The sequence below is a fragment of the Dermacentor albipictus genome, unplaced genomic scaffold (assembly GCF_038994185.2).
Source record: "Dermacentor albipictus isolate Rhodes 1998 colony unplaced genomic scaffold, USDA_Dalb.pri_finalv2 scaffold_23, whole genome shotgun sequence".
Lineage (NCBI taxonomy): Eukaryota > Metazoa > Arthropoda > Arachnida > Ixodida > Ixodidae > Dermacentor > Dermacentor albipictus.
Genome location: NW_027225577.1, coordinates 3,790,614 through 3,818,161, shown reverse-complemented (window position 1 = coordinate 3,818,161; position 27,548 = coordinate 3,790,614). Strand labels below are relative to the sequence as shown.

The 27,548-nt window shown below is 45.6% G+C and overlaps 1 long non-coding RNA gene across 4 annotated transcripts in view; it reads right to left on the bottom strand.

Moving 5' to 3' along the window:
* Positions 1-857: 857 nt before the first annotated feature.
* LOC135898877 (uncharacterized) overlaps positions 858-27,548 on the bottom strand; it is a 65,008-nt gene continuing 38,317 nt past the window's right edge. For all 4 annotated transcript variants that reach the window (XR_011509899.1, XR_011509898.1, XR_011509901.1 and 1 more), the window contains 3 exons: positions 14,880-15,015; positions 7,168-7,429; positions 858-1,068 (listed from right to left, as the gene is read on the bottom strand). This is a non-coding gene — a long non-coding RNA (uncharacterized lncRNA). The remainder of the gene's footprint in view (positions 1,069-7,167; positions 7,430-14,879; positions 15,016-27,548) is intronic.

Below are 27,548 nucleotides of genomic sequence, written 5' to 3'. Positions count from 1 at the left end.
AATAATTGTTCTCAGTCTGCTAATGAAAGCATCGCTAATTACTAAATGTATGACGGCAAAAGTATGCGAAGGAATGCAACAGCAAAAGGAACAAAGTATTTTGTGCCGTGGAGTGTTTTGCTTTGTTTGTTTGCATCTATTCTGTCATGTAGTGTCTTTGGTAAGTCTAGATATGTAGCAGTGTTATCTTTTACACTACAACCATGCGATGTTGTTCTTCCATCTGGCTCTTTTACACGAACCAATGGCACCCAAGTCCTTCGGCAGCTTTTTTGTTTCTTTCCTTCTTGTTTGCAAATTATTAACGTTTATTGGCAATCAGTTATTTAGCTCTTGTGCAAAGCTAGTCATACAGCCAGTCATTCTTTCCTGTAGAGCTTGTTTGCAACTAGGTTTTATTTTTGTTGCGCGGCTGTTCATGCAGTTTTTTCTAATAACAGCAATAACAGCTGGTATTCTTATATTTAAAAGTGATCATTTGTTCTTGATAGCTGTCTCTTCTTTATTTTTTTGCACAGCGAGCGGAGGTGTGGTACATAATTGCACCGAAATATATATTCCGGCTTTAAACATATGGGTCTGCATTTGACTGTTCAAGACTCAAATACTTGCTATTATTAGATTCGTACTCGGAAAATGTCATATTCACCCCCTCTACTAGAAGTTTATTGGCACTGGGTTGCGTAACTTTAGGCGTTCCGTATAAAATGCTATCTTCATTTGGGCACTGCCACCGTAGCCGTGTCCTATTCTGCCTCAGTGAAAAAATAAATGTTTTCCAGAAACGATATAAATGTGTTTCATTTTATTGACATTCAGAAACTTGTGACTTTATTAGCTTGCTGATGTCTTCTTTTCGTACTAGCGCTGAAGACACATTGTCTGCACAACGTCTCCTGTTATATTATAAGCAAGTTTCTTGCGTTTTGCAATCAGATGCTTGCTGCTGTCATTGAGGACTGAGACCGGCAAAAAATGATAATCTTTTTCAGGGTGCTTCTGGTGGTTCGTGGTATGGTATAGAAAAAATCCGCGGAAGATCACCTCGACAGTAAATTTGCATGTCGTCTGAAATTAAGCAAGAGTAGTTCGAACGGGATTACAGAGTTATACGGCACCCTTTTATATTAGAGAAGTCAGCAATGAAAGATTATGTAGATCAACGCACACGTTAGAATCTGGGGGAAGCGAAGCTTTCGTGACGCCGTTAATGAAATGCCATAAATTTGCCCATTTCAATCCTCCGTTTCTGGCGTATAGAAAACTGGCGCACGCATGTGCTCTCGCGTAACCGTGCTACGCAGTGTGAGAAATCTTATGTAAGCTCGTAGTTCTGCTTATTTATTTTCGAATTTAGGTTTGAATTCCGCAGTTATTCGCATCATTTTCTTATGTAATTGCGAGTATACTCGCCTATAACCCGATCAGTGACATATCGATGCACGCAAAACCATAAAATTGTTGGCCAAGAAAGCTTCGCTTTAGAGACGCGTACTGCAGTGGGATTTGAACGTGGCTGCCTCGGCGTTATTATAGCCCGATGCTCTAACAATTAGGCTACACCGCAAGCACAAAAGGCGCTCATTGCACACTGTGGTATCTTTGTCAATTCAGCAAATTAAGCCTAATGCGCACGGGAGCGATCACCTGGCGGGGGGAGTTGGGACACTTCTGCATCACTTTGGCTGCGTCACCTTTAGGTGCACGGAAAACACACGTTCCAAAGGCGTTCGCTGCAGATGGCGGCAACTTATTACGAAGCCGCCTTTCTCAAAAAAGCCCGACCCAAAAGTTCTTAGCTAAATTCTGGGGACCTTTTGCTTGGCAAGGTTACCTCTTGTCCTCTTCAAAATATGCCTTTGTATAGGTACTACGGAGGATGACGCACTTTGCTTCCGTTTAAACGCCACCTAAACTTCCGTCAAACTGAATAATAGCGACTGACACAGAATCTGTAATGGCGAAGCGGCCGTCCTTTGTCGTCAGTGGTTGGCCTGTGACACTGGGGAGCTTGTAATCATGAGTTTTGCCGCTTGGCATTGCATCTTTGGCGTTATTCCAGTGCCAGGGTCGTTGGTGACAGGAAGAGTACGTGCCATATAAGCACACTCCACCTATGCGCTACCCAGCCATCAACAAGGACTGCAGTATATCTTGCAAATGATATAGTACAATACAGCAAATTCGCAGTAACAATGTGCCATTATTAAATGGTCCTGCGACCGCTAAAGCGACAGCTACCTAACCGCCGCGTTACTCCCCGTGGCATAAACACTTCGTGTAAGGCGTGGTGGCGAAACGCCAGGAGAAAAAAGAACATACACTGCAGAAGTCAAACGAGGAAAATAATATAAAAATTCAGCAATATTAAAAAAGAAAGAACCTGTATACTAAGTGCGGTTTCAATTCATAATCATGAGCGGGACGCTTTCGTGAGATGCCAGGTGACGCGCATCTTCCTTTCTTCGAAAACGCTGCACGAGGAAGAAAGTATGGACGCTCGGCGTCGGCAGGTTGCAGCCTGAGATAGAAGTGGAGGGATGTTGAAATGCGTTTTTATACTTTGTGTGACCTCCTTATTGCCTGAGCCCTCTGCGCTGCTGGTCAAGCTCCAGACCAGTGGGTCAGGGCTACTCCTAGGGACTCGATAGCATACTTGCAACATGGGACAAAACACTACTTGTTTGGCAAAATTTTCAGAACGTGCAATTTTACCTCGTAATATCAATAAAGTGACCGTTATTAGCCTATTCAAGCTCGCTCTTGTCGGCACAAACACTGTAATTTTGCTCACCCACGTAATAGTGGACTACAAACTAGCGAAAGTTAAAGTGGCGCTTTCCCACCTTTACGTAAATGTGGCTAGCTCTCCGTCCTACCATCGATGCTGGCTCCCATTCCATTTACAGGCTAGACAAATACCACACAGCGTCTCAGCCACAGAGGAACTAGTGATTGCTGAGCAGGTAACCATCAAGTAACTCTAGGGAGTCCTACTATGTTCTCATCAAAAAGCGGTTTCCGGATTTTTTGCATCAAATACCGTTCCTTTATAGGATCATGTGTCCAGCTTTTGCTATGTATTGACGAAGCACTTGGCTTCGGATACATGGAACTGAATGTCTTTCTTTCCTTGTTTCATTGTTCAGGGTGCTGGTAGATATTCACGGTGAAGACTTATCGCACCAAAACCACATTTTCCAGACCGGATGTATTCCGTGATTCTGGTGCCTTGCGGCTTGGTCTTTGTAAGGAACTCTCGACATTGTAACGTCTTGATGCTACATATTTCGCGTGACCAGCAGGCGTAAGCAGGTCTTGGCATGTGAAAATTTCGTGATCTTTCCCGACAACATTCCAATAATTTGCCGACATTTTCAACAAATGCTGACCTGTGTCACGAAAGGTGACCTGGAGAAACTGAAAATCGCCGTTTTTAGCCATTTTGAATCCAAAGATGGCACGCTTCTCCACCACGTGATCTGCACAGAGTATGTATACTTTGTCCTAAATGCATTCGCCTCGGTTGTTTAGTGGTTATGGTGCTGGGCTGCCAAGCACGAGGTCACGGAATCGAATGCCGGCCACGGCAGCCGCATTTCGATGGGGGCGAAATACGAGAACACCTGTGTGTTTAGATTTAGGTGCACGTTAAAGAACAGATGGTCGAAATTTCCGTAGTCGCCCACTACGATGTTCCTCATAAACAAATTGTGCTTTTGGCACGTAAAAACACATAATTTCATTTCTTTTAATCCTAAATGCGAATATGACGTATGGCAAAAATTTTGATTTCAGCATACCTGCGATGAAATACAACTATAACTTGCACAAGAGGGCAAGTCCACTTTCATTCAATGTGACCATACACTATGTAAGACGACGTCACAGTTGCTGACGTGGCCTGCCATCGTCCTTGTTTTTATTCGGAAAAAAAAACCAGCCGAGCGGCTACTGCGGAGTCAGCTGGACCGAGAACGAGAGCGCCTTCTGTTCCTGGCTGGCGAGTCGAGCTCACGAGATTAACGGTTTGTGATTGCGGCGTGAGATCATGATGGATAGCAGCGTCATGACATTACAGAATACCTTCACTCCCGCTCGCACAGGTGAATCCCAAATAAAGAGTATGGGTGGTATACGGGGACGTAGACACGGCACATATCACTCCATGGGAAGCCTATGTCGACGTGCTAGCGGGCGCTGGTTCAGGCTATCAAAGATCATATATCAGGCTCTGGCATCCGCCTACTGGACAAGGTGCCCAACGCACCAATGCTGCTGGAACTTGCAGTTTGTGGTCACAAGGTGTAGGCGGACCTCAAAACAAGTCGCACTGGCAAACATGTGCAAGACAACGACCCATTGCGGTCTTTGAGTGCGACGTTCTTAGCCAGGAAAGGGCGCCTTACATAAAATGCCCATCATGATATGGTGCATGGAATAGGATCAGTAGACCATCTCGGGAAGGTGTGCAGGCGATCTAACAAGCCTATGAGGTATGACCATTCAAACTGTACGCTGTGGCTTTAGAGCGCAGCTGTACGATACCTCAGCGACTGTCCAGGGCTTATGTGGAAAAGTTGAGTAACGTTTGGCTGCATGCAGAGGCTGGAGAAAACAGAATTTGTATGTGTGTTAAGCACGGCTACACGCTTTATTTAGGAGGACGATAAAGCAGGCGAAGGTCGCGCGTCAACATCGACGATGCGAAAGAAGCCCTGAAGGATTCGAGACACCTTGGCTGCAAGCAAGCGTAGCGCATGGAAGTGGTAACCAACGGGAAGGCGCAAGCAGCGACGTAGCCGTCATGGACGGACCACGCGTACACAGATCGGGAAGACTTGAGTGGTTGCGACCCGGCCTTGTGCAGCCTCCTGTGTAACCAACGAAGGTGTCAGAGGAGAGGTCACCTGGCCGACCAAATCAGAAAGGCGACGAAGGATGACCGACGTGATGAGGGCAGGTTCATTCTACATGTGTAGGCAGGAGACGGAACAAATCCAAGACACCTGACGTGTACAAAGTCAACCTGGGCGCCGTGATGAATGTGGTGCCATAATCAGGTGGCAATGTATTCACCGAGCTACCACGGCGCTAAATCTTGGAGAAGTACGAGATCGCGATGTGCTCAGCGGCCAAGACCACTGCTTCCATGGCATCGAAGAACGATGGCCAGACGACGAATGCTTATCAGGGCGAGCAGTGCATACTACACGTTTGGTGGTTCAATCTGCTTAGTGCTCATCTGAGAAGAGTCGACAAAAGCGCGCAAGCCCGGCGATGACCAGTAGCCAAACACATCGGCGGATGTTGAGGCGGGTAGGCTGTATGGGAGAAGCTTGCAGCTACAGCGACGACAGGTGGCAAAGGCGACTGTGCAGTGGGTGAGCGTAGCTGTGGATCGCAAAGAGCGGGAGTAGGCATTCAGACCGCGTCGCCCTCACTCGGTGGTGACAAAAGCCCAGAAGCTGCCGTTATGGACGGGTGCGCCTAAAGTGTGACTGAAATTGGGTTCGCGTAACCAAACAACGAAGATCGCTGGAGAAAGGCGGGTGCCATTGACTCCAAGCTTGCGCATATGTTTGTTTGCGCATCTGTTTGGAGAAGCAGACCAGCCTTGTCACGATGACCCGACGGTGTTGGAAGAGACACGGTCATGGCTAGGTGTGAGGCGGGTGGCGTTGAAGAAAAGGTTGGCAGCGAGTCGTGAACTCGGTGTGGTCGAATTCTAACAGCGGATACTAGCAATGTTCCAGTGCGCTAGCAACCAAGCGCAGGTCCTTTTACGGCCGCGGGTGGGTAGACACTTCTCCTAAGAGACGGCAGATTTCGACCGACAGTGCGTAGAGCACAATCGCAATTTTTAGTGGCTTTGAGCTGATGACAGTAAGCTCAATAAGCACGAGTTGGGTGGCCCATACCTGCTGGCCAGCATAAACGGCTGAACAGCTGGGCAGAACCCCCGACGCTCATGGTAGTGAGTGACTTGTTCGAAAGCATGGTTTCCTGTTGACCAATGTAAGAGGACGTGCCATCGCCCTACGTTTTATGCCCAGCAAAAAGAGGCGCCACTGCGGCTTCTGCCCGACGGACCACCAGAGGGCGTTGTTTTATTCTTGCATCAGGTATTTGCACAGGAAAAACAATGACTCACAGTGGAGGAAAATGACTAGGAAGCTTACCCGCAAGTATTCGATCTGTATTGTGAGCAACATGTCAACAAAAAACGTCAAGCGGAAAATCAGAGAGGCTGAGACAATCTCATTCGTGGCGGCAATTGAAAAAAAAGCTATGAGTAACTACTTGAGAGGAAAAAATGAAATCAGGAAAGAAATAATTTATGATAACACAAATCGCAAGCTCATTACTCTTCGAAGCGAGATCAGGATGCCTTACAACACGCACTTTTAAAGCGAGATACAAGAAATGAGAAGCGTGTGCTTGCAGCGGTGAAGCTAGGGAAACGATGAAGCATGTTTTATTAGAATGAGAAGATATCTGCTCAGCGGCCAATTTAGGAAACTCTGGCCTTGAAGTTGTTGGGTTCAGTGACAACAATGGGAAAGTAAACATGTAAGCAATAGCTATTAGTAAGAGACAACTGGAAGATTGGTGGAAGTGGGAAACGACAAACAACTGAGGCGTACAAGGGTAAAGTTCACAATAGGGGTTCATAAAGTTTGGTTTCGGGAATTCATCGCGTTCATTTTGTCTTTTTTTCTTTTTTATGTAGTACAATGGGTATTTTAATAGCAGGAGCTTGGTGGCGAAACCTACCACCCCGTTCCAAAGGAGATGCTCATAGCATATTTGTTTCATTCATTCATCCATCGCCATACGGGCTGCCGAGAGCCTTGCAGTATTTATAACCCATGATGATGACGGATGACAGTTATAGTGACGCTCCATGAAGATACAACTACAAGGGTCCTAGGACACTTGCTCCGTAGCAATGTGCAGCGAAAATAACCATGATTTCCAGGGTGCTAGTGTTTAGCTCAAAGTTCGCGCTAGTGACAGGCTGGCTGTTTTAATAAAGCAAGAAAGACAGATGCCCACAATGCCGTATGCTTGCGCGATCTCGCTTCCGTGAAGTGGCGATGCATGCACGTGACGCTCACACACAAAAAAAGATAAGATTGATCCTTACAGCAGTAATGTACTTACCACATTGGGTGCGCCTGGCTTTTTCTCAAATGTATTATAGATGTATGCCTTGTTGTTTAGGTTAAGGTGAACTTCTTTAGAAGGCACCGATTGTCCAATTAAAGGAAATCTAATTTTAGTGGATATGTTAAAGGGAGTCTGTATGCCTCGCGACATAAATAGGTCCAGCTGTTCCTGGCAGTCCTTATCGTATTCAAGAAATTGATCTCCGTCCGTGTGAGGCACACATTTCAGCTTCTTCACTGTAACGTTGACTGGGGACCTGAAAAATAGACAAACATGTTATACAGCGACCAATGTGCAGGATGCCTGCAGAAATAGAAGAATGATTCGCCGAAAGTGTGTGCGTAAGCCCATGAAAGTTCCCAGTTCCTCCACAAACTGAGCTCTTCGGAATGCTTCAGCAATAAGATTTTTTTTTCTCGCATCCTGTCGCTTACTTATTGGCAACATCATACAGTAGCATGGTGTGATATTCATCCGGCCGCTAATGTTTCGACTTAGGCGCCAGAACAGTTTTTTTTTTTTTGCACGTTAAAGAACCCCAGGGGGTCGAAATTTCCGCAGTCCTGACCTGACAGCACAACTTTGGGCCGTCCGGCGAGCCGAGGAAGCCGCTTCGAGACAAGGTCTCGGAACCGCGTCCGCGGCGGGTGCCCAGACCCACTAAAAGACGCCGGACTCAAATCTTGCTGATTTGAAATAAACGTTTACGCTCTCTCTCTCCACTGCGGCGTGCCTTATAATCAGAAAGGGGTTTTCGCACGTAAAACCCCCTAATAATAAATTTCTCGTGCATATTTCCTTGAATATGTCGGCGTCAGTCTCGTCCGAATAAGTGTAATAGATAACGCCTTTCACTGAATTTTCTGGGGCAGGTGCGTATGAAACACGGCACATTCATGTTGCTCGATTTTAAGGTATTTTATGTTATAATAAGCTTGATGACCAAACGGCACATTCCTGTTGCTCAATTTTAAGGCATTTGATGTGATAAAAAGCTTGATGACCGAACTTCTTGCACGCACCTGATCGCTGAAACGGAGTACAGTAGCGATTGGCCGAGACAAGTATTCATGCGATTGTGGCCTGCAATAAATGTATATGTCGCCTTGCTTCAGGCCATAATCGCACGTACGCGTACCTCGTGGTAACGCCAAATAGCTCAGTGCACGCTGCGTGTTGATTATTATGATGATTTCCATACTATCGCGGGGGGAAGACGACGAAGTCGAAGATCGCGGACATGCTCCGCATGGGCTCCCGCTTTGAGACCGCTTTGAGACCGCTTTGAGACGATAAGAGTCTCTTTGTACTTAATGTATATTCTTCTCCTAAAGAGAAAGGGCTGGGCTTGCCAGACCTCTTGATAAAGACGCAACGGCTAGCGGCTAGGGCTCAACTCATCGTGGTTGGAGATTTCAACGTGCCTCATCCGGAGTGGGGCTACATCCGAGCCACTCCAAAGGGAAATAGGCTTTGGTGGGTAGCTCAGGACCTACAATGGACAATCTTGAACAACCCGCTAGATCATACGAGGATAGGCAACAGCGTTAGCACAGACACCTCTCCGGACCTCACATTTGTTAAAGGTATTAGGGATGCAAAGTGGGTAAACACGGGACAGCCACTGGGCAGTGATCACTATATCCTTTCCATGGTATTTAGTGTTGCTAAGCACAAAGACAGGGTAAAAGGAACTAGATCGGATTGGGACAGATTTCGGAAAGTCAGGAAAGACACAGTGAGCGGGGAAATCGAGGACTTGAGAACCTGGGTTGAGGCCCTCAAGCAGGACGTTAAGGGTACCACAGAAGAGGTTCCGACGGTGGAGGAAGGTTTTACGGCGGACTCTAGACTGTTACACATGTGGGAAGCGCATGCGAGTCTCCTTCGGAGGTGGAAGAAACAAAAGCATAAAGGGGTCCTCCGTAGGAACGTGGCCAAGCTAGAACGAGAAATAGAAACCTACACGTTGGACTTGCAGTGCAAACAATGGGGGCAGATTTGTGACAGGATGAATGGGCAATTCGGATGCAAAAAAACATGGCAGTTGTTGAGGCACCTTTTAGATCCGGCGGCAACCAAATCGGCGCAGAGGAGTCAAATGGCTAGGTTAGTTCATCAGTATCAAGGCACGACTGGGGAGTTCATTCAAGAACTCCGAAGTCGTTACATAAACGGCGAAGCGGGCGGTTTCTTGCCGGATTACTCGGGAGAGGAAAACCTCGAATTAGATGCGGACTTTACGGTGGCGGAGGTTGAGTTTGCAATAGGGCAGCTTCGTACTACGTCGGCAGCGGGTCCGGACGGGGTTACTAATAACATGCTGATGAAGCTGGATTTCACGAACTCGATGAACAAATATTGGGCGGCCGGGGAGATCCCGGCAGAGTGGAAGCATGCTAGGATTACATTTATTCCTAAACCAGGGAAGAAGATCTATATTGAGAATCTTCGACCGATCTCGCTGACGTCCTGCGTGGCCAAATTGATGGAGCATGTGGTCCTCAACAGGCTTCAGGGTTACGTGGAGGACAAGGAGTTGATACCTAAAACGATGATTGGCTTCAGGGCTAATTTATCAACGCAGGACGTCATGATACAGCTCAAAAAGGACGTGGTTGATCCTGGGTATGGCACGGGCACCAAGGCTATCTTGGGGCTCGACCTCACAAAGGCCTTTGACGATGTCACAATGAGGCAATATTACCTATCGGACATAGGACCGGGGGGTAGAACCTTCCGATACATCAGATCATTTCTGGAGGATAGGACTGCGGAGATTGTAGTCGGAGAATTTAAATCGGATCCTTTCCCGTTGGGGGGCAGGGGGACACCACAAGGGTCGGTTTTATCGCCGGTCTTGTTTAATCTCGCCTTGATCAAGATACCACCCAGGCTGGCAATGATATCGGGACTTAAACATACATTTTATGCGGATGACATTACTCTATGGGTAACAAGGGGAAGCGACGCACAATTGGAGGAAACTTTACAACAGGCAGTGGATATTGTGGAGGAGCTAGTGGGGGAGGCAGGACTCTCGTGCTCTCAGCCCAAGTCCGAGCTTTTTGTGCTTAGGCATAAACCAAGAGGGATACATGCGAGGCACTATGTGCCGCCACCACCGCTGAAGGTGAAAGTGGGAGGTGCACCGGTCGCTGAGGTCCAAACGATCAGGATCCTGCGGCTGTATCTGCAGACTAACAGGAAGAATAGGGAGGCCTTGGAAAGGCTCAAAAATGCTGTCAATGCTACCGTGAGACTTATCAGGAGAATCGCCAATCGTACACAAGGCGTCAAGGAAAAAGACTTGTGTAAGCTGGCACAGGCGTTTGTGCTCAGTGGAATAGTGTATGCGACGCCTTATATGAAGATGGACGCGACGGAGAAAGGCAAGGTGGAGGCTATGATTAGACAGGCATATAAGGCGGCCCTTGGGTTGCCTAACAATACTTCTACCGAAAGGCTGCTGGGATTAGGGGTGCACAACACCTTGGAAGAACTGCGGGAGGCACACTTGGCGATGCAACTCAGTAAACTTTCCAAAACGAAAGTAGGGAGGGATATATTAGAAGGGATCGGCATCGGAGTTGATCCTCCTGCTGGGGACATGAAAATTCAGGTGAAGCGAGAAACGCACGAGGGCTTGTGCATAAAACATTTACCTAAAAATATGCATCCGATACATCACGAGAACCATAGGAAGGCAAGAGCCAGAGCTTTACATGCTAAGTATGGAAAGTACAACGGGGCAGTCTACGTAGATGTCGCCGAGTATAAGAACAAGGACGCATTTGCAGTTGCGGTGGTGGACGGGCGGGGACGCTTAGTCACCTCTGGATCAGTCAAAACCCGCTCCTCAGAAACTGCAGAGGAGGCGGCGATAGCGCTAGCTATAGGTAATACTGAAGCTGACCTGATTTTCAGCTACTCTAAAACAGCCATCCGAAATTTGGCGAGAGGCAGAATCTCTGTCACAGCGGCAGGATTACTAAATCGGGCCACGGGGCGAGAAACTACGGAGGTGGAAACTGTCTGGGTGCCGGCCCACTCTGGGAACCCTGGGAACGAGGCGGCTCACATGAATGCTCGAGGATTCGTCAGCCGAGCAGGTGAGCCGGACGTTCCAGGGAGGTCCACGAGAGATGGGCTGGTGTCCTTTCACGACATTACTAACCATTACAAACTTGAGCGGAGAATTTACCCTCCACCAGACAAGCAATTGGTGAAGGCGCAGGAAAGCGTCTGGCGAAGATTGCAGACGAGATCTTTCTATAACCCATACGTGTTAAACAAAATCTACCCCGGACGTTCAGCCGGAATGCAAATGGTGCCAGGAACTGGCCACCTATGACCACATATTATGGAGCTGTAGCATAGCGCCGCCACCGGCGGATATTATGCGTGATCCTTCTCTTGAGCAGTGGGAGGCCGTGTTGGCCAGCTCAGACCCGGTCGTCCAGACCAGGGCCGTGGAATGGGCCACCCAGGTCGCCGTCAGCCATGAGCTGATGGCCATCTAGCACGGAATCGTCCGCACATGCGTTCTGACGAAAATAAAGTTTTTCCATCCATCCATACTATCGCACATACCCACAACCGGCGGTTCGCATACAAGCAGGTGGTGCATATTGTGCCAGTAACAACTAACTCTGAGAGGATTGGCACGTGTGCACGATCATGATGATTTCTGTACTAGGGCACATACTCTAACAGGCGATTCATTAAGAGTACCGTACACTTGAAGTAAATATGAAGAAATTAAGAAATGTAAGCCAGTGTAAAAGTTATCACATTGTGTAGCGCGGGTGTACGATAGCACGTGCGCTTAGTTTCATATCGATGGCTTTACAATCTTTTGGGGCATGCTAGTCTTTATCACACAGAAACCAAATCTCATCTGTTAGGGGCTCTACGCAATGCTTGGCAGTCCTAACTACGACTACCTTCAAATTGTCACTAAGACAAATGTGGACATAGTGCTTTCCGAGTTGAGATTTGCGAAGAAGCAGGGGTGAAATGGTGATCTGAGGATCGCCGTATCGCCGGATGAGACGCGCGATTCTACAGGTTATGGCGATTGAAGTGACTCTGGCGCATCAGCTTCCTCTGTAGATGGTGACATTGTGACACAGATGTCGGTTGGAGCAAGGTCATCCGGTCTGATTAAGCCACCCTGTCTTTAACGCACCACTGTATTTCACCTGAACTTGTATAGGAGGGTTAAGGACAGCCCATGACAAATAAATGGGGCAGGCCTGAAGTGTCCACTGAAACATGTGATCCATGCTATGACAGTTCAGAATGGCATGCTCCTTTGTCATTATACTGTTTCTGTTTTAGTTGCTTCAGAATACCGTTGTCCTGAGAGTCTGGACACCCAGCTTTGATTCGTGTTGGCAACGCTCGACTCTTCAGCAGCTGTACTGAAATGCTGCTAGTGAGACTGTGAGGAATCATCTTTGACTCCAATAGTAACTTAGCAATGTCAGTTCAGAATTCACCAGGTGCCTTTTTTTCGCGCTCGCTGTTAATTAATTGAACAGCGCGCTCAGCATCACCATATGATGACGCGTTATATGGTGGCACTTGAATGTCTCTCATGTGGTTTACCTTCACGCATTCCAAAAATTTGGCACCGATGGGTGATGTGCCATTCTTGCACACAAGTATGTAAAGGATTTTATTGGTTGCAAGGTCAATGCTTTGGCAGTTGACAGTGGCGTCTGACGAGGGGATGGCACTTGGATTACTGGGATCCACTTGGAGTGGGCATCGATGCTTACCACGAAGCAATGCCCCTGAAAATCCTTCAACGTCATGGTGCGGCAGTAACCAAGGCTTTTCAGGGAATGGCCACGATGATGACCGAATCGTCAGGGGGCATGTGCTGATGCTTCAGGCACTTCGCATATGATTTATCTGTTCTAATGACGTCATCATCAATTTTGGGCCCCCAGACATGAATTCAGTCAGCAGTTCTAATTTTTTCACTTCTGGTGGGATTCATGAATAAGCTTCAGTACTTCCTTGCGGAAGGGATGTTGAAATTTCACTTTCTCAGATTACGTTAGCTTTGACTGGTAACAACCATGAATCATGAAGCGCAGAAAGGAATGAGAGTGCTGATAAGTTATCTGGGCAAGAAGCGAACACGATATTGAGAACGGGGGAACAACGAACACATTGAGTTGTCGGTGTGGTGAAGAACTGCGATAATCAGAAAGTACGAAATGTGTTAATGAATTCGCTTTCGACGTTACTCTTTACGGTTGCGATACCCAGGTTCGACAATGGTATATCAGGAAAATTGCAGTTGTCAACAACACTAGGATGGAAAAGTTTCGTAATGACAATGTTATATTAGTAAATCTATCATGAAAATCTGTCACAAAGATGGCATTTGAATCGGGAAGGCTATAGCATACTTCAATAATAATAGGTGGATTAGGCGTCTTCATAGTTACAAAAATAATTTCTAGAATGGAAGCGATATCAAATACGCCCGCTGAAGTGAGTGATGCAAAAATATTAACATTCATCTGCCTCGTATATTCGTATGGCGGCAACGAAAGGTATCAAATCCTGAGAACGCACCATGCAGTTCCAAGTTATCCCTTCGTGAGTTGAATCATGTTTCAGTTGGTGCAATAATATACACTTAAACGGGCTGAGGGCATTTGCAATAGAATCGCATTTAGGCAAGAGGCTTATGATTTTAACGTACAGAAAATACAGTGAGCAGGAATGTGTTAGTGTTGTATTGTTTGCAGAGACCTATGTCATATGCGGAATAACGTTTTCCTAGAACTATCACAGATGCAGGTGCAGTTCCTTCCTGTTTGTCATGACATTGCCTGGAAAGTTTCTTTCTGAAATTTTTTTTTAATTTAGCAAGGGGTCTTTGAGCGATCCGATAATTTGACGAATAGTCTAGCGACATATACCTAAACCAGGGCTTTCTAATATAGATTAATTAAACAGGGCGAGTTGTTCGAATTTGAAAAAGACGTACTATGGCTGATCTGTCTTTAATAGCTCGAAAGAAGATTGATCTGTGAGCACGTTCGATCTGATCGGGTTGATTTACGATACCAAGAGTTTTTTCGCAGTGATCAGCCACCAGACCATCAGACTCGGCCCATGTTTCGTGGTTGCAGTCTTACAGCCCATAGAACACCAAGTTCGATCAGCGTGCCCTTTCTTTCTAGTTGTCAATTCTCCACGTAAAATCGATGAGCTTCTTTGCACTTCCTTCAGCCAGACATTGAAAATCGTCTGCTTCAATTTTCGTAAGGGTGTTTTTATATATTCAAATTATTTATCAATTAGTGAGAATTTAGTGCGGATGGCTTTCATTTCCTTCAGGAGGGATAACTGTCGCAATCCTGATTCTTCAAGAATGGGCTTAATGTCCTGAAAAGTTTGGATGGTTTCAGAAATTACACAAGGGCCAGAGTTAAGTTCAACACCTTCTGATAGAAGCAGCTCTATGATAAGCAAATGGGTGCACTTTTTTTGCAAGCAATATCAACAATGCAATATGGGTTCGGCAACGCAAATTGAACTGTGTAGCGACCACGTGTTGAATATAATGAATAGGTCTTCGAATAAGTATAATAAATAATTCGTTACTGAGGTTTGTTGATTTACCAGTACATGGCCATAATCTATACAGACTTCCCTCCAAAAGAAATTATACCTACTTTCTTTTAGTAGAGCCATTAGACAACTTGTAAAAGGAGTCGGGAGCGAGTGCCCATGCATCAACTAGGCCACTGGAGTTCTTCCCTTCAATGTATGTCTTTGCTTGGTCCGTCAAGTTCACCATCATTCTTGCTCCTGTGACAAAAAGTATATAGTGCATATTTCAATAGCCATATGTTCATGCTACATGAAAAGTCACTTGCCTGCTTTCCTTGCACGTTGCTACCTTGCATAACGATTTTTATTCATAGCCTACTAGGAATAAATTTTTGCGGCAGCTTACTGAAGGCGAGCATTTTGCTTGTTTAAGTGAGCGTCAAATACCTTCAAGCGTAGAAAGGTTACCGTACTTTTTAGAAGTTATCTTGTCATGTTGAAGTGACGTAGACAACTAAGGAAAAAATTATAGCATTTCATAACATTTACCACTCTTTCATACTATGCGCTAAAATAATATACTAAGATGAAATACTATACCAATAAATAAGTGCTAAGGGAATCCGCAAGGTGGCGGCAATTCTATTACGTGAAACCTTCTGGCATCCACCTATAACCATCATGAAAGGCAATGCATGTCTGAGAAAGAAAGCCTCGTAGCTTAAGATGGAGAGGCCAAATTATTCGAGGAAAAGCATAGAGGCCTGCCTTCACTACTTATAACATGTTCTGGCTTGCTACTCTTCACAGGGAAACGAGGAAGTGGGCCAAAACAGATGGATGATGAAAGATAATAAGGACAGGAGAACCATTGCGTACATACGTTTCCGACCTAACACAGATGTTTCACTAAAATCTAGAGCGTAGCCCAGTGCTCTCCAATTACTCTGTAGCGACCATCCGTCAATATATGTTGTCCCCGCTTCTGGGAAATTCAGTTACCTCGCCTGGCCTCCACGTGTGGGTCATTGCCCTCTGCTCTTTCTTGGAGGTGAGGCAGCTGCCCGACAGGGCCGCCACCACAGCCTCTCGGTAAAGCTGCTTTTACTGTGGAATAAAGCCAGTTGACTCTGCGTTATCAACCTGTCAAAACGTGTATTACGTCCCTCCACTAAACAAAACTCCCAACAAGTGAGGATCTAGAACATTTGGCCTCTTTTTTTTCAAACACTACCGTGGACGACGCTGCTCGTACTCCTGCTGACAGACACTACTATTACGTCTCCGGTCATCGCCATAGAACTTCAGCTTCCGAGTTGTTGGCACAAGAATCCTTGAGTTTGGCTTATGCAAGTAGAGGCCCGTTTTCAACTCCGGCGCATCAGTTCACAAACCGCAAGGTACCTGCACATCTTCGGCGCGCTACCCTCCGACATCACCGATGCCATAGACAACTTGCTAGCGGGTACGCTTTCAGTCACAGCATACGACCACCTGAGACGCACGATCCTGCAGCGCATCGAGCCATAGCAACCGAGTGGGCTTCAACACCTCCTCTCCGAGGAACTCTGCGACCAACAACCGTCCGAATTCCCGCATCGGTTGAGTCAGTTGCTGGGTGGCCACTCCGCAAACGAGAGCTCCTTTCCGATTTTGCGCGAGCTGTTCTTGAGGCGCCTCCCTCAGTCCGCATGCATTGTGCTAAAGGGTTCCTACGAGACGAGTCTCCATCGGCTAGCTGCACTCACTGACCGCATATGCGACTGCTCGTCTGCAACACAGCTATCTATCGCCGCTGCGAGAGTCTCAGAGGCAGGATACTGACTCTCGTGCCTGGAGAAAACAGTCGAACATTTTACCAATGCACTGGAGAAGCTAACGACGGGTGGCAACACTTGTCAGCAACTTCGACGCAACCATTCGCCTTCACACTCTCGCAGTGCACCTAGAGACCCGCCGCGGAGTTGTGCTGGTATTACTGTCACTTTCGCGAACAAGTGTTTCGCTGCCCAACCCTGTTCGTGGACGGGAAATGCACCGGCCAGTCGCTAACGCCGGCATGCGACATAGGCCTTCGCGCCAACCGTCTATTGTTCATAGTCGAACGCATCACCTGCCCCTGCCTCCTCTTCGACACCGTAGCCGAGCTGTCTATTGTTCCCGCCAGGGCCGCAGATCGCCAGCGTGGCAAGTCCACACCCACGCTCCACGCAGTGAATAACACTGCCATTACATAGTCAGTCAATAACGTCAGTCAATAACGCTAGACATCGGACTCCGGCACTTGCACAGATAGGTGTTTGTGATCACTGACATCAGCATTGCCATACTGGGAGCGGACACCCACAGCAATTTAAACCTAGATGTGAGTGTTCGCGATCGGCGCCTAAAGGATAACGTCACATCCCTCGATGTACTTGACCTGAAGCCCAACCTCACCTCATCTGGCATCCGTACGTTTCCACCGGTCTGAACCTACAACATACTTGCTGAGTACCCGCAATTAACGAAGCCCCGAAACGATGCGCTACCCGTAAAACACAAGGTGACGCATCATATCAACAGCACTGACCCTCCTGTTGCCGCGCGACCACACAGGCTCGTTGGACGGAGGTTGTAAGCCACCCGCTGTGAGTTTGAACATATTCTTCAGCTCGGCGTTATTCGTCCTTCCTCCAGCAAGTGGTCTTCACCTCTCCATCTGGTTCCAAAGCCTGACAGTGGTGACTGTCAGGCTTTGGAACCAGATGGAGAGGTTAATTACACACAATCTACACAATTAATGACATCCCAATCGACACTGTAAACTCTATTAAGTACCTAGGTATTACGATCACGCATGATTTAAACTGGTGCTCGCATATAACTAACGTCATATCATCTGCTAACAAAACCTTGGGATTCCTGAAACGCAACCTCCGCAGTGCTCCTCAACAGGTAAAACTACTAGCATATAAAACACTGGTTAGGCCAGAAGTCGAATACGCATCACCCATATGGCATCCTCACCAGATTTACCTCAGCAACGCATTAGAATCCACACGAAACCGCGCCGTAAGATACATTCACTCGACATACTCATATGATATCAGCGTATCACCATTAAAAGTAGAGTCTGGTTTGGACACACTAGGGCACCGTCGCCGTATCGGGAGCTTGTCATTATTCCATAAATTCTACACCAGCTCGCTTCGCCACGCACCTTACATTTTACCACCTTCACGCATATCGCTGCGCACAGGCCACCCACTAAATGTTGCTCGCCCTAGCGCGCGCACTGTCACCTGCTCGTCATCATTCTTTCATCGTACAGCTAAAGACTGGCACGGCCTTCCCCACCACATTGCTGCCATCGCCACCTCATCTGCCTTCGTGGAAGAAGTAACGAGTGTTCTGTCTATAAAATAACATTGTGGGCAACCTCCTGTATTTTTTGTACCATCCACCCCTTATGTAATACCCCGCAAGGGGTCTTTAAGGTAATAAAGTGAAATGAAATGAAATGAAACTGGCGCTCTTGTCGTGATTGCCGAGCTTTGAATGACTTCACTACTCCGGATCGGTATCCCCTTCCTCACTTACACGACTTCGGCGCTCGTCTCGCAGGAACCAATATATACAGCAAGATTGATTTGATAAGGGCGTACCACCGAATTACGGCCGAGCCCAGCAACATTCCGAAAACAGCAATTACTACCCCATTTGGTCTATCTGAGTTTGTCCGTATGCCTTACGGTTTCAAGAATGCGACTGCAATCTTTTCAGAGGTTCATGGATGCGGCTACGGGCGGGCTCCCGTGCATCTTCGTCTACCTTGACGACATTCTCGTTGCAAGTCGCACAGACGAAGGGCACGAAAAGCACCTTCGCCTTCTGTTTGAGTGACTGGATGAGCACGGCCTAGTCCTAAATCCCCAGAAATGCATTTTCCGAGTTGAAGTGCTGGATTTTCTCAGCCATTGCCTTTCACCCCAAGGCATCAAACTGCCGTAACCACGGGTGCAGGCAATCTAGGACTTCCCCTCTCCAACATCATTCTTTAAGTCGCGCAAATTTCTGGGACTCGTCGATTTTCACAGGAGCTTCATACCATCCTGTGCGCAAGTTCTTCAGCCGCTTACCGACCTACTAATAGTTATTTAGCACCTACAGAGATCGTCATCGAAGGCAGCAAGCCGGTGTACTTTGCCAGGCCCCATCAGTACGTGTGATTGCCGACAGAAACAGACGGAGCGCAGGAAGTGTATGTTGCGTTTACGAGAGCGTCGGAAGGAATATCAGAAGCCGTCGACTTCATTATTTCTTGTGCTGTGCTTCACGTGTGCGAGGCAGACGAGAAGTTCATCACATACACGTGCATTGTTACCTGGAAACATGTTCAGGGCGTGGCAAATGAAAAGTGTCCCATCGACGTACGCGACTCGTATGTGTTCTGAGCATGCGGTACGTTGCCTCGCAGTCATGAACGCCAGTTCTTTGCAACTTTCAGAAGTGATGATGCGATCAGTAGCGATACGTTTTTTTTTCCTCATTTCGCTCTCCCCCCATCTGTGCTATCCTGCGTGTGCGCAATTTTGCCGGTGGGGTTGTGCCGTGATGACCGCGACGTTCGAGCTGTATTCTTGCTGTAAAGAAGGGCGTTCACTAGACAGAAATTGTGATATATATGTGCGATGTGCAGCAGCCTTATTCGGTGTAAAGTACTCGTTTTGTGCAATGTGCGTGTGCTCGGAAGTGAACTGTGCACAAGTGTTGCGGATCGCGTTTTCTTATGATCGCGCTTTCTTCCCTTATATATAAGCCCTATCGCATCGTCCTTTTCTGCCTCGTGCATGTATCGTTTGTTTCAGAAGTTGTTACTACACTTTTGAAGGTGGTTCTATATTGTGGGGGAGTTTAGGGAACATCATAATAGTTACGTGCGTCAAGGCATACACCGCTGTCCAGAAATACACCGCATACATCGCTGTTCAAAGAGCACTAATGTCATGAAGGAAAATTTCGGGCAGCCTTGCTCTGCATTACGAGGGCATTGGTGTGAATAGCAGCAACTTCTAGATTGCACGAAGTAAATAACATTATATTCTGTGATGCAAGTGGTTTGCATACCTAAGAATTCCAACTGCTTCTTTTTCTGCTGGTGACTAAGTAGAGAGTCTGCTGTTGAAGACACCAGTGGCATGGTAGATGAATATATATCATCTACCATGCCACTGGTATCATATCATATCATATCACTGGCATCATATCATACCATTGGATACTTCCTTCTGATTAGGCACAAATTCGCGTTTCCTGACAAAAAGCAATATCGATGTAAAAATGAACGAGTAAGACAAGTAGTAGCAAGCATCACAGGTATGTTGATATATGATATTCTGCTAGTACCCAGCAGAATTGTGAGTCATTCTCTAATTTGTGTCACCTATTTTCGCACGAGTCTTCAGTTTAGTGAGAACAATATTTACCACAAATGCCAGCCCTATGCCCCTGGCAAGTGCTTTATTTTCTATCTTCTTGTTTATTCTGGTGACAGTCTTACCAAATAATGTGCTTTAAGCTGACTTGTGCCTGCAAAGTATATCCATTAAGTGTTTCTCCGGTGCACTTTCATCTAGCTGTGAGCGTACTGCTACCTATCATTCGTGGGTGTTCAGTGTTGGACGCTATAAGTGGCCATCTAATTTATCTTTATTTTGCACAGGCCACGGTTCCACTCATTATGTGAACCGTTTTCACCTGCAATGTCAGACTATGGAAAGAGATGCCTCGTTTCTTGTCACGCTTTAGCATGTTCATGGCCACAGTACACTACGCCTGAGAATTCAGTTGCTATCACAATATAAAGGGTGCCAATAGGTAGGTATGAGAATATTCTGAACAGAAATTTTCACAATTATGTCATAATTAGTTATGGGATTGAATCAAGCCAATGAGAGCAAACTGCTGGCAAAATTTGCAAGTGACTCTGCCGACAGAGTATCTGCTCCTTATATTATATTAGCCAAACTGTTTTGGTCAGTGTGCTGCATTTTTTTTACAAAAAATTACTACCCAGCCAGATAAAACATTTTCAAACCATCAACTTTAGACCTATACACATGGAGACTTCTCTATTTTAATATATTCTGTAAATGATACCCAAGCCCAGCTTTGATTAGCAACATCAGCTTAACTTATCCTTGGAGTTTAGTTGTTGTACGTGAGAAAAATAGATAATTGCTAACTAATAGGAATTAATCCACTACAAAAAAAATTAATTGTATGGATATCTTGATTGTATCAGTTGTGTTGTTCGTTTGATGCACACAGTAACATGTAAACGCAAATTGTATGCACACCTTGAATTTACGTGCATGTGTGTGTGAATAATGCAGCACAACTTCTAATATTAAGACATGTCGCACCAACTAGACCCCCACAAAGATTTATTATGCGACATTCAGCTGACCTTATTTCAATTTTATCACGTGGTGCAGTTACAACATTTCATATCTGTATGTAAACTAATTTATGGACTGTATCCGCTGTTGGTGAGAACGCATATATTAAACCAATGACAGTACTTGAGGCAGCAGTTTTTTTATTTATTCTTTTCTATCGCTAATTAGGGGGCTATTGCCGGTTACGCCACCTAAACAACTCATATAATGTTTTGTGTTTAGTATACCAGCAGTGAAATACTGCATGTAGCTGCACTTGATCGTACACTAATAAGATGAATTCCACTGCTCATAGTTCTTTCACGTGTTCTTCAGTCATACATGGTGACTGCATTTGGTGTCACGCGTTCTAGGCTCATTTTCACTTGGGTTTTTCGATGTAGTGAAACCTGCCTCTTCAACAGTCAATTTAGTGCAAAGCCAGCACTGAATCAATAGCTCCAAGACCAATTCCTGCATGCTTTTGGCCAATCACACTGCTTGCGGACACTATGTAGGATGCATCACTTCAGCTACACCAATAATCGCGCAGCTAAACCTGCTACATGTAGTTAAGTCATTGATATAGACAAAGAAAGATGTAGCACATATGCAACCATTACTCATCCCTTGAAATGGTAATGGCCCACACCTTCGTGAGACTATCGGTCCCAACCGAGCGACAGCACAAATTGTAACACCTGTGCTATCGCGAACTTCAAAACAAGTAGAATAGGGCCACCATCTCAGTTGCTTTGTCATGATGCCCTTGTCTGCGTGTTTCTTGTTTATCGTGGATAGGCTTTCTATTTTGTGAATTCACAGCTTTCATAACATATACTGCACTAATGAAGCCACAGCACAGATACCACTACTAAAGGAGGTATCTGTACAAGTACAGCAGAGATAGCTTATAGGTAAGTTAGAAGTTATACAGGTATAACAAGCAAAGTATTTTCACAATAGAAGATATACCACCGGCAATGACTGCGCATTTAGATGCTGCAATAAGTGCCATGAGTGGAAGATGGAGACGTGTGGTGCCGGAAACCTGCTCGGCTCTTTAAGCAGGGTGTGAGACCGGGCTAGTTGGCATTCCATGCTGAAGTGACTAGAGCAAGAGTGGACACGGGGCACAAAAGGTGACAAGGACAAGCGCATTTATGAATATATACTCTCGCGCCGCTGACCGCGATCAGTTGCACATGCGCAAGACAGCATGGTTATCACAAGCAGACAGGACGCACCGTGGCGGGGGCGGGGCTTAAGGTGGTCTTCCACCGAAAGTCCCCAGGAATGCAAATTCAGTGACACAAATATCACGCTTGGCCTTGTCTCCCTTTTGTACCCCGTGTCCACTCTTGCGCTAGTCACTTCAGCTTGGCTCTATAGTGCGGCCGCAAAGAAAAATTCCAGTCTATTGTCTTCGGTGTCAGAGAGTAGAATATCAAAGAAGAGGTGCACAAAGAATGTTATATGTGGTAGTTCATTATGAATGTGCTGCTCAAGTTGCACCGAAGATAGCTAACCATGTGCAAAGCATTGAACAAGGTACCACATGTATATTTGACACGTGAAAAATCTTTTGCACTGATTGTTCTGAGATCTAAATGTGAAATGCATGCTGTTTTCAGCTACAAGTAGTGCATATGTGTTTGACTTGCACCACAAAGAGCTGATGTGACAAAAAATGTGTACACCTGAGTGTTATGTTGCTTTTCATGGCGTCTCAGTTTACTTAACAGGTATCACTTTAGAGATTGCTTCACATGTCTATAGCTAAAAACCGCAGAAACCTGCCTGCATTGTGACTGGGAGGTCATAACGCGAGTGTTTGTGTGGCGTCCTTCCTTTCCATCGATGTGGTCTTGCACTATAAATACAAAGTGTCAAACCTGCAAAGCCCAGCATCCACCGTTACATTTCATATGCTTTTTTTCAATGCTAGGCAGTTATGCTTATAAGCTCATTCTGGCAGAAAATCTGCACCACCTTAATTTAAGCGCGATGTAAAGGGATATTTCTGCATAGCCAAGCTGCTCTATCGTGCCTGTAAGAATACAGCAATGTCCTGTAGCACCGTATAGCTCAGGCGTAAGAGTGAACAGCTAGCCAAGAAAGCGGCTGATACTAAGCTGACCTATTCTAGGAGCGTTTTATTACCTAAGCCGCATGTAAAGTTGCTTTCAGTGTAGAGAATTACCACAGCTTTGATTCGTCAAGTTACATTACTGCACACACACAGCGCTGCAATAAAATCTGCACAACGGTGAGCCATGCAGCAAGGTCGGTGGCAAGGCTGTACCATGCATTGATCCATTATTTTGCTGTCGACAGGCTGTCCGGTTGCGCACGCACTCGAAGCAACCGATCTTCGCATCAAGATACCAAAGGACCAACATCGGCTTCGTTCACTGTCGCCCACCGTCGCTCCCATCGCCTTGGTCACCTCGTCTCGGCCAGCCCAATCAAGTCTGACTACCGTATACAAAAGGACTGCTCCTGCTGACTCCCGTCGCAGTCGGCGGCAAGGCTGTACCATGTATTGATCCGTTATTTTGCTGTCGGCAGGTGAGTTCGAACGACCAGCTGCCCGCGTTCTTTTTTCTATTTTGCTCTCTGTCGCCGACTGCACCACAATGCCTGATTGTACCACTTGTGCTGATCCGTTGCCGCAAGACGATAAGTTTCGGACGTGCTCTATTTGCAATTAAGCTTTTAGCCTGGGTAAAAACTGCTCAACTGTTCCTGAATGAACTTTTTCAAAAATTTCAGCAGCGAAACGGGGACCTTGGATCTGCCCAGCATTTAAGACGCAAGCCGTCAAGCAACCTGCAATAGGTAGTAATTCGGATGATGGAGCACTAGAACAACAACTTTTCACTGTAAACGATAAACTTGACTGGCTGACGACTACAGTCGAAATGTTGTCTAGTCGAGTGGAAGAACTACTGACCTTCAAAGCTATCGGAGAAAAAACTGCACAAACTGTTCTGTAGATACAGGGGTCGCCCGATTCCCTTGCTGTTAAATAGGAATCGGTGTCGACCACTGTAACTGCGAACCAGATAGCAGTCAGCGAGCTTGGCACGCAAGTAAATACACTCTCCGCTAAGAATGTTGCCCAGGCTGAGCTGTTTGAGAAGGTTGGCTTTAAACTTAGCGAATTAGAGCAATGCAGCCGACGCTGCAATTTAGAGATTCATGGCCTGCAATATAACCCGATCGATGATTTGCCTTCCTTGTTGTCAGGAGTGGCCACGAAACTCAACATTTCTGAATTCAAACCAACCGATGTTTCTGCTGTTCCCCGACTTCCCGCACGGAGCAATACCATTCGTGTAATCCTTGTGCAAATGCACACTGTCTCAGCCAAGCAGGAATGTCTCGCTGCACAAGGAGTCCTGCGTGAGCTTGCTCATGATCGCAGCCTTCCGCGGCTTTACTTCAACGACAATCTTTCGTGTGCACGACGGCAGCTGTATCGGCTGGCAAGGCAGAAAGCCAAAGAAAAATATTTAAATTCATTTGGACCAAAAACGGCAGGATACTGGCTAAGAGGGATGAAGATGCACCTATTCTGTATATCTATAAGGCATCTGATCTCGAGACTATTGCATGAGCATGAACAAAGATGCCTTCAAGACATGTACTAATCTGAACGAGGTCTGTAGTTTCTTTCCAAATCCTAATGGTTGCGCCCTCTGTGCTGTTCACGTCAACACTCGCAGTATTAGAAAGCATTGGGACCATTTTTGGGTCCTAATTACTCCTTTGGGCTCCTATTTTGATGCGATCGTGCTTACCGAGATGAACATTCCATCCGCCTGCATAAATCAGTATCAGATAGTTAGATACCAAGTTTTTTCACACACTGGGCCCATTAAAACGGGAGGAGGCATGGCAGTTTTCACCCGAGACACATGGTCGATAACTGAGCTTATTTTCTCGTTTTCCCAAGCTGACATTGGGGCAGTGCGTCTTTGCGCACCTTCCTTGTCACTAATTCTGCTTGCGGTTTATCGCCCACTGTGTTGCAATGGTCGTAGATTCCTGGGTGAACTCGATGCCGCCATGGCCTCGATGTCGTCAATGGACCATGTTTGCCTAATTGGGGATGTTAACATAGATATGCTACGCCCTTCAGCGATGCCAGTTAGTAATTATCTATGAAATGAAATGAAAGTTTATTTTCCATCTTGTAAGGTACAGATCTTGTAAGATACAGATGGAGGGGTGGAGGAAAAAAAGCTGTCCATTGAACAGCTTGACAAGTCCCCCATCCCTCATTTGGGCAGAGGCAGCATCACATTCTTTCATTCAAATATACGCATTTATACCGTACATACATAATTTTGCACATCATATACATTACTCAAGAAGTCACGAAGATCATCAAAGAAAAATATACATATAATGGTCATAGAAGTATTACAAATCAATCGCGTACATCAGCCGGAGCTCATTGAGAGAGGAAGAGAACAGATTGAAACCAACCGAATTGTAATAGTTTAGGAGTGTGGGTAATGTATACCTCAGACACTGTTTTCCATAGTTTGACCGTGGTGTCGGTACTACCCAGTCTTCGAAGTGTCTTGTGCTATATAGTGGTGGTCTAGTTTGCAATTGGGCGAGTTTATGTAGATTAAAAATATTCTTATAGACTTCTGCCTTATAGACACGACTTAATCGATATTTGTACAAATTATACGCTGGAATTACTCCGGTGTTCATGAAGAAAGTTATTGTCGATGCAGTGTAGGGAGCATTGTATGTATGTCGGAGATATTTTTTCTGTACTAAGTAAATATGCTCTAGATTGCTGGTTGTCGTGTTTCCCCACACTAACTGACAATAGTTCAAGTGTGAATAAAAAAGGGAATTATATAGCAAGAGTTTGATGTGCGTAGGAAGAATGTACCTTAATCGGCCTATTACACCTGTTATTTGGCTCAGTTTGATTATAACATTTTTGACATGATTATCCCAAGACATGTTTGCGGAAAAGACGACACCCAGACATTTGAAATTTTCGACTATTTGAATACTGCGCGAGTTTAATTTAATATCTTGATGCAGAGGTATATGTTTATTTTTCGGCTTAAATATAACTGCTTTCGTTTTGCTCTCATTTACCTTCATTAGATTAAGTTTCGACCATTCCTCTAAGGATTTCATTGTACTGTTACATTGTTTAATGAGAGTATGGATGTCATTCCCTGCGAAAAAAATACTGGTGTCATCTGCATAGATGATAAATCTTGCCTGAGGGTTTATGTTGACGATATCGTTAATATAAATATTAAAAAGTATAGGGCCTAAAATACTTCCCTGGGGCACTCCGCTATGGACAGACCTGGCTTTTGAAGTAAAAGTATCTATTTTAACAACTTGGGCTCTGTTGGAAAGGTAGGATTTTATAAGAGATAGTGATTGTCCTCGTATCCCATAATTCTGTAATTTCTCCAGCAAAATATTATGGTCAACTAAATCAAATGCTTTTGAAAAGTCTACGAAAATACCAACAACTACTGCTCTGTTCTCGAACTCTGTTAGTATATATTCTTTCTGTTCTAGTAATGCTAACTCCACTGATTTGTTCTTACGGAAACCGTATTGATGTGGTGTTAACAAGTTATGTTTTTCAATGAAGTTTGTCATCCTTGGACACAAAATTTTTTCGAACACTTTTGAAAAGACGGGTAGAATGGATACCGGCCTGTAATTTCCCAGATCATTACGATCTCCTTTTTTATAAATAACAGTAACCTTTGCAAACTGCATTTTCGCCGGAGAAATTGCTGATTGCAAGCACGTGTTAAAAATGTGAGCGAGTACTGGGGCAATAGTGTCAACCACGTGTTTAATAGGGCCAACTTGAAGACCGTCTATGTCACAACTGGTGCTGTTGTTCAAGGCTTTTATAACGGACGTAACTTCATTCAGTGTTACAGGATGAAGGTACATTGTGTTGTCATTATGAGCGCATACGTAGTTACTAGCCTGAGAGGATGGAGACCGAGTGTTACCGATACTTGTGAAGAAATCATTAAATGCATCAGCGAGCTTAACACCGGATAAATCTTTGCCATTAATGTGTAATTTCATTAAAGGCTTGTGTGAGTGATTTCGATCTAGAAGAGTGTTCAACCTCGACCATAGCAAACTATGTTGACGACACTCAATGTCCAGCAAAGATGAATAGTATACTGTGCGTGCGTGTCGCAATTTTTTTGTTAGCCTATTGCGATACTTTTTGAATGCGACAAGGTCATCGGTTGATCGTGTTTGAAGGAAATGTTGATATAACTTGTCCCTAATTTTCATTTCATTGCGTAATTCAGGATTAATCCATGGTTTCCGCGTTTT